The 8783-nt window shown below is 32.2% G+C and overlaps 1 pseudogene; it reads left to right on the forward strand.

The window, feature by feature from the left end:
- Positions 1-396: 396 nt before the first annotated feature.
- On the forward strand, positions 397-3050 carry LOC110634436 (probable trehalose-phosphate phosphatase D; annotated as a pseudogene).
- The last annotated feature ends 5733 nt before the right edge of the window (positions 3051-8783 follow it).

Genomic DNA, 8783 nt, shown 5'->3' on the forward strand with positions numbered 1-8783 from the left:
TTACAAGTCAATTGTTACACATTGAATTAAATTATAACTTTTGTTTTAAACAAAAAGCATTTATATGTATTTCATTTTCAAAAGAATGGAGAAAAATATTGTGTGAAGTGGCATTGATAGTGGTCCCTAGATAACATCTAGGCTTGGAAATATCAGTGATTGTTGTCAAAAGTACAAGGGAAAGGTAAAGGGAAAGGAAGGGGTGTGGTTGTTTAATCAGTTTGTTTAGTTGTGGGATCAGATGAGAGCAGACTTAAACTTAGTTTTAAAGATGAGTAATATGCCTTTAACAGCTGAAGCGAGCCAGGCTACGCGTTGTTTAATCAGTTAGTGGCAGTGAAAACCAAGTTCTATAAATTGACTACACATATACTCTCCGGTCGTGTCATGTGTGCTAGTGTCTTAGCGTCTATTGCGCGTGTGAAGGCCTTTATTAATCTCCTCTCTGTTGCATCCTAACACCAAACCAAACCAAACCTCCACTACTACTCCCGTCTCTGTTTTCTCCTCTGTTTTTTCTTCGTTTCTTCTCTCTTCTTTTCTACAATCTTCTCAAATCTTCAGGTATTTTATTTAAACATTCCTTCAATATGCTCTTTTAAACGTTTTCAACCCATGTATGTTTGTTCTAAATTCTGTTCAGTTTTGGTTCATTGTTGGATGTTAATGTTATTGCAGTGTGTGTTCTTCCCTCTGCTGCCTGTTGAAAAGTGGAAATGACGAACCAGAATGTTGTAGCATCCGATGCCAAATCGAGTAGGATCAGGTTTATCGTGCGCAAATCTATATTTTCACCGGCTGTGCCGAATCCATTACCTGCTCCCAGCCTTGCAAAGAAGATTGAAACGGGAGGAGCAGCAGCAAAAACTAATGCTTGGGTTGATTCTATGAGAGATTCTTCTCCTACCCGTGTCAAATCCACCGCTTCTTTATCTGAAACCGAAGAGAAAAATTCTTGGATTGTAAGTGTGTGATTCTCTTATACCATGTACTCGTTTAATCTTTAATAAACATTAATTACCGATACAATGGTTCTTGTTTCTTTGTGAATTTTTAATGGGAAGCAGCTGACTCATCCCTCGGCTTTAAGCATGTTCGAGCAAATAGCGAATGCTTCTAAGGGAAAGCAGATTGCGATGTTTCTTGATTATGATGGTACACTCTCGCCCATTGTTGAAGACCCTGATCGAGCATTCATGACAAATGAAGTTAGAATCCACTCTTCTTTGTTGCTTATACTTGTTTTGATTTGGTTTAACATTTTGTCATTAACGCTAATTATTTCTTTCTTTCTGGTGCCTTCTTTCAATTTCCTGTATAATTAGATGAGAGAGGCTGTTAGGGATGTTGCAAGATGTTTTCCTACAGCTATAGTGACTGGAAGGTGCAGGGACAAGGTAATCCCATATTTTTTTTTTCTTGAAAAAGAAATACATGGTATTTTTTTACTATATTTGGTTAACAATGTTTTCTTTTTGGTTATGCAAATCTTGCAGATTTACAGCTTTGTAAAATTGGCAGGGCTTTACTATGCCGGTAGCCATGGCATGGACATAAAGGGACCATCCAAAAGTCAAAAATACAAAAAAGTTAGCATCAGTATTTCTTCCCCAGCTTTCTTGATATTTCTTTTTTTTTTTCCCATTTTAATCACTGTTTTATATTAAAATTTGCGATTTTTCCAGGATCATCAAGCTCTGCTCTTTCAACCTGCCAGTAAATTTTTGCCAATGATTGATGAGGTTCGTTTCCTTACATTCCATCAATTGTCAATTGGAAGTAATACAAAATTGAATGCAAGAAAATATATTAAAAATATTTGCATTTTCTTTTTCAATATTTAGGTGTACAAAGTTCTGATAGAGAAAACAAAATCCATCTGTGGTGCTAAAGTCGAAAATAACAAATTTTGCGTATCCGTACACTTCAGATGTGTTGAGGAGAAGGTACAAATTAAACTTATGTTTCCTTCAGTTTTGGCTTTCGAACTGTCTGCTTATTCCACAGCTAATGGACATCATTATTTTCTTTGGCAGATGTGGGCTGCATTAGTTGAACTAGTTAGATCAGTACTTAATGATTATCCCAAGCTTAGACTAACTCAAGGGAGGAAGGTAATACTCCTATTTCTTTCATCACATTAAGCACACAGAAAAAAAAATCAAATATATACTATATATAAAATATAATACGTTAATAATGTGCCTAATAAAATTAATTCTTTTGTTTTCAAACAGGTTTTAGAGATCCGACCAACCATTAAATGGGATAAGGGCAAAGCTCTTGAATTCTTGTTAGAATCATTAGGTAATTAATTAAGAACATATATATCCTTCAGTTTCATTATGTGTTATAATAATTGATGATCTTAATTAGTCAGTAATAATGTACTAATGATATATGTTAACTGTTTGTTCTTTCAGGATATGCTAATTCTAATGATGTTTTACCCATCTACATCGGTGATGATCGGACCGACGAAGATGCATTCACGGTATGTATATATATTTATCATTACTATTATTATTTTAATAATAAAGTCATTTGATGTATTGTATTTTCATTTTACTTTTCAAGTAAATAAATTTTCATGCATACCAAACAGGTTTTAAGAAACCGGGGACAAGGACTTGGGATTCTTGTTTCTAAAGTTCCAAAGGAAACAAATGCCTCATATTCATTGCAAGAGCCAGCTGAGGCAAGTTTTTAATCTCTCTCTCTATATATAACAAGAAGCTTGTTCTTGTTTTAGCTTATTAATTAATTATATATTTTTGCATGTTGGGGTAATGAAGTCGTATGTATGAACTGTTTTGCAGGTTAAGGACTTTTTGCGGCGTTTGGTAGAGTGGAAACGATTCTCTCATGGAGAAGCATGCATGTAGGGTGTAAAACCAAAGAAGAAATTGACTTCTACCCCATAATATATAGTTGGTATTAAGGCCCAACGGTGATATTGAAATATGTAATTTTTTTTTCTTGTTTAGATGTTGTAAATAAAGAGCAATTAAATCAAATGGAATACAAAGAATTCCATGTAATTTTGCAAAGGATTATCTTCCCTTTTTTGTTGTTTTATGTATTGATTGTGTGAAATGTTTTTCTTGTTTAAATTCAATTTACTATAAACACAATATATAAGATATATGATGAAACTCATCTATTAAATATATATCTCATATATTTTTTTCTTAAGTAATAAAAATTTCTTTTAATATATATTGGAATTGAGAAAACCGACCTCAAAATGGAAGGTAGGCAGGTACAACTACAAATAAATAGTTTTTCGTGTTGCACGTGAGTACGAAATTTCTTTTCCTTTTCATGTTGTTTTTCCATTAAAACAATATATATATATATATATATATATATATATATATATATATATATATATATATATATAAAGATTCCCATTTTAATGATTGGAGTAATGGAATAATCTTGATTGAAAAGTAAATATTAATCATTGAATTATCTCCTTAATATGATGTCTTTTGAGCATCTTTTCAAAGTTGTTATTATTATTATTATTATTATTATTATTATTATTATTATTATTATTATTATTATTATTATTCCTTAATTGTTTTTGTCATTAATTTATTTATAGAAATTTAATTTGTAATAACAATTATCATAATAAAAATAATATAATTAATAAAGGATGTCGAGCTAACTTTATCATAGGAGGAGCTAGCCTCTCAAGTGATTATTATTAACTAAAACTAATAATGCATAGTTCAAGACTAATTGTAAAAATAAACATAATTTCCAAGAAATGCAAAGTCTAAATTAATTATTTGAAATGTGAGCTTGGCATGGGCATGCCTTCTTCCTCCTCGATGTCTAATAATTATTTTATAATTTATAATTTATTTTTTAAGATATAATAAAAATTATAATTTAATTTTTTTAAGAATAAATAAATTAATCTTTGAAATATGTTTCTATTAATATAATGTTCATTCCATTAAAATTTACTATTAATTAATTAATTATAAATCAAAATAGCATACTCAAATTGAAGAATTAAATTATTATAAATATTAAAATTATATGATTTAAAAGGGTGAAATTTGATTTATTAAATTGTTGTAACTTCCAAATCATCAATCATGAATTTCCCTTTTAATGAAATGATTATTCGCTATTGATAGAAACATATAATTTGTAAATTATTCCTAATTATTTTTCTGCAATCCCTCGTGTGAAAGTGTGTATAAAGGTGGATAAATATGAAAGGATTCATCTTGGAGATCTGTAGGAAGGTTGTCTTTTTCATTTCCTAATGACACCAAGAATTAGGCAAATGGAATTGTGGGCAGTCAAATTTTACAGAAGTGGAATTCTTGAACTTAGTGTGCATGCAGTACTATATCACACTCTTGCGTTAAAAACTGCAATAATGGAGAGAGCATGTTGTGCAACAGTTGTAAAGATACCAAGTGAGTCAGAACTAAGCCTCTCATTGGACATTAATATGAGAAGTACTATAATAATTTTCTTGAAACTAATTAAGCTTTATTTGATGTCTCTTGGCTTTATTATTAAGTATACAAACCAAGGAAAGTAACCCTAGAAATTTGAGACCTATAACAACTACCCTTTTATGCATATAATATACAACTTTATGATTACAAACGCTCCTGTCTTGTATCTTCAAACCACACTTGGTACTGAATCATTTGTTCTCAAGTAGAAACCTTTTTCTATGTAAAATAGAAAAATGGATCAATATATATATATATATATATATATATATATATATATATATATATATTATTGTGTATTTTGCACAATTATTAGTGTGAAAATCTCCAAGTCTTTTTCACCTTTAGCAAGCCTGCATATATCCAAGCACATCAATTGAAATTTTGGGCAAATTGTACAATCTTGCAATCACTAGATAGTCAATCACATACACACACGCATATTCCTTACTTCATATGTTAAAGGTGCCATTTATAATGCACGAGGCCAGCCCTTCATGGTCTTGGAAGAGGATATATATGAAGGCCGTAAAGGTTGGGAAGTAAAGAACAAAATTAGATGTGACCTATTGGAACTCAAAGAAGGTTGTGAGCTTGTTTTTCTAATTTAATTTGATTGCATTGCATGTTAATTTCCTTGAGTTGTCACTTCGACTGATTGTTGGGTTTGATTCATCACGCCATTATTGAACTTTGGAGTTTGACATCCAACTATCCTCATCATTTTCCCATTATTTAGAAAAATAATTTCAAGGTAAATTTACTGAATTTTTTTTTAAAATAAGATAAAATTACGTCTTTAAGTTAACTTAAGATCAGGAAGTGAAGCAATATTTGATAGTAAACATATCTTATCTATTGCAGGTGTTGATTTCAACACAAACATTATCATTCTAAGTCATAGCTAGCTCCTAATCCTATCCTCATATTATAATATCTTCGAAACTCCATCCTTAAACAATTAATTGAACTAATAGTAGAAGACAAAACTGTACTTAATTAATAAGTTTGAAAGGGAGAAAGAAAGAGACCACCGCAACTTGGCATCCACACAAGGTATAAGAGAGGAACATAAATATAAAACGTATATCTTATATCTTGAGTAGATCTTTGTCAGGATAGCCAAAAGCAAAGAGACTCCTTTTCTGCCATGCTTGATGGGTAATATATGTGTGATCTTGGTAACCCTTAAAATAAAAGTAAAAAAAGAAAAAGAAGACAAGAAACATTGCAGGTTTAAGGTATTAGAGCTGAGTGAGTGGAAATAAGGCTATTGATCACAAATGGAAATATAGACCTAAACCATTGGGCACTTGGATTTGAGAGAGCCCACCTTAGTTGATCAAAGGAATCTCAATGTGGTATTTTAATGGATGGAATTTATAATTAATGGTTATTTTCAAGGATTAGGTGGTGAAAGGGAAACCCACTAATGGGGAATCCATGGTTGAAGAGGAGTTGGAATCCACTTAAAATGCTTGATTTGAAGAGGGCATAAATTTTATATGGGGACACCCAACATGCTTCCAAACAATTTAAAGAAAATACTCTGGCTAGCTCTATCAAACGTGAAAAGAAAAGGTTCCCACTAGATTCAACCCATCATGGTGTCTTAAACTCAAATTAACTATGTTACCAGAAGCTCCAATTATTGGTGGAGAAGGCCACTTCCCTCATACACCCAACCAACAAACCTCGCTAACTTGTGCTTTTAGCAGATTTCACTTAGATCGATCATTCATGACTTATGGGCCTCAAAAGATAGAAAGGGTATTTTATAATTTAGTTTTTGAGATATGATAAAATTATAATTTATTTTTTTATTTTTAATGAAAAATAAAATAAATTTTAAATTAAATTATAAATTATTCAAAGATATAATTAAATCTATCAGATCTCCCTATAAAAAAGTTAGATTTGCAATTTCAATAACCAAGAATAATACAGTGTTCACATTTAGTATTGCAAAGCCCTTACATTAATCCAAAGTTACAGCTAGCCTAAACCCACAATGCACAGCCATTCAAGGATCAAGATCAATATGGCCATTATTCTATTATATATACACACACACACACAGAGTATTTGCTTTTCTCGGTGGTCCTATATTATACCTGTCTCTGATTTGGCCATGGAGATGCCAAATACCGAATAGACGTGTCATTCTTGGAGAATTGGTCCCCGCTTAGAGGGTCGAGCACAGGTAGATATGTTCCTTTTTTTTTTCTTTTTCTGCTCAAGAATAATGGAAATTGTGTACGGTAATTTGTCTTTGGTAGGGTTTGTTTTTAACATTTGGATAATTATTCATTTCCCATGTGACCCATATGACCTTGATAGAGGGAGCAAATGAATAATGTGTTTGTGTATTAGGGTTTGCTTCTTGATTCGCAGTCTTCATTATTGGTGCTAAAGATCCTCCTTTTACATAAAATATAGTAATTGATAAATCATCACAATTAGCAGGCCACCTATTTTTGAACATTAACAGCTACTTTAATTGAAACAGTGTGAAAGACAGTTTAGCGTATGGTGTGTGTACACACTGTTAATTATTGCTTTGCTTAATATTATTAGTCATTTTCACAATAAAATTCAAGATAAAGTATTGTTAATTAATAAGGATTTCTAATTAATTCTATTGGAAAATGATTAACTGTGTGTTGGCAACAAAAAGCTAGGTGTTTGAATTTTGAATCCTTGAAAAAGTGGCCATGATGTGGCCTAAACCCCCTTTTTTTGGGTGATGATGATCATAATGGATTAGTTTAATAGAGACAATTCATGATTCTTGAAGAGTTACATTCTAAGTTTACACTTGTTAAACTTCTTGTGTTTTTCCATAATTTTGATTACACGGGAAGTGAGGTCCCTCAATGGTGGAGCACTTTCCCTAGGCTGAATTGCTAGTGCAGTGCCTCATCAGTTTATATAGCTTAATTATTCTTTTTTATTGTGGGAGGGAGAGATTTCATTACTTTAATCCTCCTCTTAATATAAGGTAAATGCGGCACTGTCAAGGTGATCGAGCATCCATGTTCTCCGAAAGCATGTTTTTGCTGGAGTCTTAAACTAGGCTTTAAACAATTTTGGATTCTGCTTCTGCTAAATCATGATGGATCTATATGCTCACATTCTACATTTTTTTATTGATTTTATTCTGACTGAGACCCAGACTTTAGATCTTACATTATAATTATAAAAATAATTTCAATATAACTAAGTTTTTTATTTTGATAAGCAAAAGATTTTATTAATAATATCAAAGGAAAAACTTAGCTTACATTATCCAATTAGAACCCGATCAGTGGACCACCTAAACATCCATCTCTTAAGACGATGCTGGTTAAGTGAAAAAACCTAGAGAAGACGATACAAAACACGATAGAGAGGGAAATATTCTTTGTAACCAAACCCCAAAAATCTCCCATTCACCATTCAAGTAGGGGCAGTGATCAAATTCATGTCTTAACAAATATAATTAATGTATGAATCATTGATGTCACGACCCAACCTATGGGCGAGACCGGCACTAGGACCTGGGTGAGCCTAAAGCCCTCGAGACCCGTAGTAAGCCTAATCATTTCTCAACCCAATCCTAAGGTCTATTTGGGCCCAATTTCAAGAATTCAACCAGACAAAGTCCAGCCATAAAATGGACCATTCAACGGGGAGTTTTTAATTTGCCCGACCTGTAAACACAATATATAATAAATTGGGGAGTTCAGCTCACCCTCCACATGCTCATAATATCGTAAATCCAATGGGAGCTCAGCTCCCTCATCCAATCCAGTCATGCATGCAATTAATAATCTTACAAATTCAACACCATATTATATTACAAACCCAAATTAATTTAAAATATTCTAACACATGCGGAATCTAAAATTTAACTTAATTGTACAAAATACATCAAATACTACTAATTGACCTGCGAAGAAGAAGAGCAGGTTAGTCACAACAAGTAATCCTCTTGTAGCCTGAAAAAATAGATGAACAGGAGTGAGCGTTCAACACAGAGAGTAAAGTACTAATTTTAATCACAATTTATATAGCTAACTAAAGCTAATGCATCCTAAGGCATGGAATGCAACATCATCATAATTTTCATACAAACTACATCATAGCAGTAAAAAGGCAATTTGGAGCACTCATCCACCCAACACTGTACAAACAGTACATATATGGGAGTTGATCCCCTATACAGCTCTCTTAATCCAACCTCTGCCAGTGAGTGTCTCTCAAGCTAGATTTTTGCTTAATAAACCAAATGCGGGGTCCCAGCGAGTGTCT

The sequence above is a fragment of the Hevea brasiliensis genome, chromosome 16 (assembly GCF_030052815.1).
Source record: "Hevea brasiliensis isolate MT/VB/25A 57/8 chromosome 16, ASM3005281v1, whole genome shotgun sequence".
NCBI classification, from domain to species: domain Eukaryota; kingdom Viridiplantae; phylum Streptophyta; class Magnoliopsida; order Malpighiales; family Euphorbiaceae; genus Hevea; species Hevea brasiliensis.